Consider the following 4,503-nt stretch of genomic DNA (forward strand, 5'->3'; position numbering starts at 1 on the left):
ACATGTGGATATCATTGGGGTAAGGAGATGGCATAGTAAGGAGGAGGTTACAAAAGGAGTTTGGGAGACTCTGTCACGACACTGCAGTTGGGTCCACAATGAGTGGAAAGTTTGAAAAGAGAGAAATAAGACACACGATTTTGGCGAATGACACCTTTTCAGGAGCTTCCACTTGTGAAGAATTCCCAACCCGTAAAACCCTTCGCTGCAGAGGAAAGGCTCTGAGGCTTGTGTGTCTTGTGTATCTTGCACACATCCCCCTGGTATTCACTGCCCTGTGGCATCTGAGCGCGATCACGGCCGTGACAGCGTTGCTCCCACCTACAGAGCACCTGCAGTGTCCTTCCCACCCGTGCTCTCCTGGCCTTCCGAGTTCACAGCGGTCCTGCGGAGAATCATCGTTGCTCTGGTTTTCTTTATTTAAACAAAACCTTTCGTGTGAATATAATGCACATGCACAAAAGTGTCTAACATATAAACTCTCCATTTAATATAAGATTATAAGGTAAATAAATGCCTATATAACGACCTCCCACATCATGAAATTGAACACTGCCATCCCCCAAGAGCCCTCCAACCACAAAACCCTCCCAACCATGCCCCACCTTCTATTTGACTCAGAAATATGATTGCTCAGGATCACACCACCTGGACCCCCATGCACCTGTCACCTCCTTTCCATATCAGCCTGCCTCTTCTAGAAACAAGACTCTCAGCTGGGCCTTTCTATATAACACACAAGCTGTTAACTTCACACATAAACAAAAGCAACTCCTTGAGTTTCTGCTGACCTGGGGGAGCCTCTCACTGGGACACCTAGGCAGTGAGACTCAGTTAGGTCCATGGTTCTAAGAAACAAGTGGCTACTTTAGGTGGCAGGCTGAGAGGTGTGAGCTGGTACATGGACATCTGAGTTGAACAAGGATTGTTTGTATTTTCTCGAGTGTTGCCCCCAAGCTCTGACAAGCATTACTAGGGATCATAAAACAAGAAAATAAGAAAGAGCTTTGCTTTAGGCCAGTGATGGAGAACCTTTTGAGCTTGGCATGTCAAAATTTTGAAAAACCCTAACTTAACTCTGGTGCCATGTCACATAGAAATATTCATAATTTTTTTTTGGTATTTGCAACCATAGTAAAAAAAATTTATATTTTTGATATTTATTTTATATATTTAAATGCCATTTAACAAAGAAAAATCAACCAAAATATGTATTAAATGAACAAAAACAGAAAAACAATGTACACTTAGGAAAAAATAATAATAAAAACAATGATAATCAAATGGTATGAAAACGAGAAATTAGTGACTTTTTTGGTGCTGAAGTTTGTCTGCTAATTCTTCGATTGCAGGTTCATACTTGGTGCACTTCAAGGCCAAGCAAGCGCCACTAACTTCATCTGTTAGCTGGTTTCTTTTGTTCATTTTAATATTATTTAATGATGAGAACAAAGTCTCACAAAAATATGTTGATGAAAAAATTGTTAGCAAAGCAATCACTAGATTTTTTATGTCGCTAAAAGTGTCAGGTACTCTGTTCCAAGCACTCAAAATTTCTTGTTTGTAGTTGCATTCTTCTTCATTATTCAAACGATTTCGTTCCAGATTTTCAAGTTTCGACCTTAAGTAGACAAACACATGAGTCCAAATGCTACCTTGAAAATCTGCAAGTTGTATCTCTAAATCGTCAATTTGCATTCATTGGAAATCCTTTAATTCCAAAGTACTGTAAACAACTACATCCAGATAATTATTTTAATGGTCTGTTCTAGGCTTCTAAATTGGTCGAATCTTTCACTGAACTGTTCAAATAAGGAGTTTACTATATTCTGGTACATAAGTATGGACTCCATTACACTCATTGTAGTGGACTTCTCAAAATACTTTTTTATCTGAGGAAAATACTTATAAGTTTTAGTTTAAATATCTTGCTTGAAAATTTTAAGTTTACTTTCAAAAGATTTGATGTATCCAAACATAACGTCAATACTTCTGCCAAAACTTTGTAATTTTAAGTTCAGTTCATTCATATGAACAGAGAGATCTGTAAAAACCATCAAATTGCTGACCCACTTATGATCATTGATCTGAGGAAAGTTTGCCAGATCCTTATTCTCAATAAATACTGTAATTTCTTCAAAGCACTCCACAAATCGCTCAAGTACTTTACCTCGACTCAGCCATCTCACATTATTGAACATGAGTAGTCCACTGTAGGTTGAATCAACTTCCTGTAAAAGTGCAGAAAATTCTCGCTTGTGAAGGGGTCAAGAAGCTATAAAATTCACAATTTTTGTTACAACTGACATTAAATCATTCAATTCTGAGAATCCCGATTTGGCACACAACACCTCCTGATGGATAATGCAATGAAAAGGTACAAGTGGATGTCTAATAGCTTCCATAAAAAATTTCAGGAATCCCACATTTTTTCCCACCATATTTGGTGCCCCATCTGTCTTGACTGACACAATTTTAGAGCTATCAATGTTTAGGTCACTGAATATTTTTATAATAACCTTACATATTTCGTTTCCTGATGTACTTATTGACACTGATTCTAACTTTGTGAGACCATCAGAATATCTAGCAATAATGGCCAACCGAGCATTTGATGTGACATCAGTAGTTTCATCAAGAGAAATCAAAAAATATTTACAACTATTTAAGTCTTTTTTTAATTGATGTTGTACGTTTTTGTTAAGATCTATTATTCTGTCTTTGATAGCATTTCTACTGAGTGGTAACTCAGAAATTCTTTTAATAATATCATCTTTATTTTTCATATCGTGAAATAGAGCTGGTGCACATCTTAAAAATGTTTCCTTAATAAATTCTCCATCACTGAGGGCTTTTCCATGCTGAGCTATGGAGTGAGCAATACAGTAACTTGCTGATGTTAAATTTGTAGAGCATCTTACAAATTTAATGATGGAATTTGATTGACTTTTATAGAGGTGTAGCTGCCTAGAAATGTATTCCTTCCTTTCATCGATACTTTTTTTCAAGAGCTGACAATGATTAGTATCAAAATGTCTCTTTACATTCCACATTCTGCTTACTACCGTTTCATTACACAGTATGCACAATGATCTGTTGTTTCTGTTGACAATCCCATACATCTCGGTCCATATGTCTTGAAAGGGTCGGCTACTGCTACTTCCACTTCCTTTATCATTCAATCTTGCTTTTTTTATTTTTTTGATTCTCCATCACAAGGCTGCAAAAATAAATAAATAAATAAATCATGGCGTTTTTTATAAACGGTTGGTTGATAGGTTTCTTACCTATTAACTTTTTGCAGTGTTGTTGCACTGACTCCTGGTGCAAAACAATTCAAAGATAGTATGTATAACTAACAAATATATGGTGCTGTAATCAATTATCCAACACGCAGAATGTCTTGTCGAGCACTGTTGCACTGTATATCTTTTTCTTCTAACCCTCCCACTCCTGTCTCCTAACGAACATGGCGATCAAGTGCGTCCATTTGCCGAATGCACCCGAATGCACGGGAAGCTTACCCAAGGCACATGTTGACAATAGCAAGGCCGTTTCCAGAATTGGACATTTTGTCACTCGAGTAGAAATAAATGTCATGAGTAAAGATTAATCTCTTTATAGTGCAATTCTTAACCTTTTTATATTAATGTCAATATTGGAACAATGTATCTTGGATGTTTTCACTATGTATCTTTGCTATGCAACACCGATGTACATGTTTACATCCGGTTTTAGAATTGCATTATTGATCATGAGTAACATTACTCGAGTGATGTCCAACTCTGGCCGTTGCGAGAGACAAATATTTGAATTATGCAGAGTTTTTTTTGTCTCTGTCGATGCATGTCACCCAAAATGAGTTCGCGTGTCACCTCTGACACGTGTGTCATAGGTTCACCATCACTGCTTTAGGCTTTCCTGAATCACGTTTTAAAAATTATAGAATGCTACACGAGTTTGTGTGCCATCCTTGCACAGGGGCCATGCTAATCTTCACTTAGTATTCCAATTTTAGTACATGTGCTGCTGAAGCCAGCACCTGAATCACTTTTTTTCAATAGCCAACTAATACAGTTTTTCCTCCCAGCTGTATAGTCCTAAAGTATTATTCTTTGTAACATACCTGAAGTTATAAGAACATTATCCTATTTGGAACTCGTTTCATTTAAAAATATTTTTTTTAATTTATCTTTACTGCTGAAAGTATTACAGACACTTTTCTCCCTGCAGTGATCCCCTTCACCCTGCTCCTGCCTTCTCCCCAAGCTTTCCCTGCACTACTACCTGTGTCCATGGGTTATGCATATAAGTTCTTTGGTTGATCCCCTCCCACCCCACCCCAAGTGCTCCAGCCTTCCCTCTGAAATACGTCAGTCTGTTGCATGATTCCGTGTTTCTGGACCTATTTTGTTTTACTCATTAGATTCCACATATAAGTGAGATCATGTGATACTTGTCTTTCTCTCACTGGCTTATTTCATTTAACATAATACTTGTTAG

At 37.4% G+C, this 4,503-nt stretch overlaps 1 non-coding gene across 1 annotated transcript; it reads right to left on the bottom strand.

Moving 5' to 3' along the window:
* Positions 1–3,936: 3,936 nt before the first annotated feature.
* Positions 3,937–4,042, bottom strand: LOC139004570 (U6 spliceosomal RNA). Its single transcript, XR_011470444.1, has one exon. It is a non-coding gene; the product is annotated as a U6 spliceosomal RNA (small nuclear RNA).
* Between the last annotated feature and the right edge of the window lie 461 nt (positions 4,043–4,503).

This window comes from Myotis yumanensis, unplaced genomic scaffold (assembly GCF_028538775.1).
Source record: "Myotis yumanensis isolate MYYU_CA2020_CCGP unplaced genomic scaffold, mMyoYum1.0.hap1 SCAF_2, whole genome shotgun sequence".
Classification (NCBI taxonomy): domain Eukaryota; kingdom Metazoa; phylum Chordata; class Mammalia; order Chiroptera; family Vespertilionidae; genus Myotis; species Myotis yumanensis.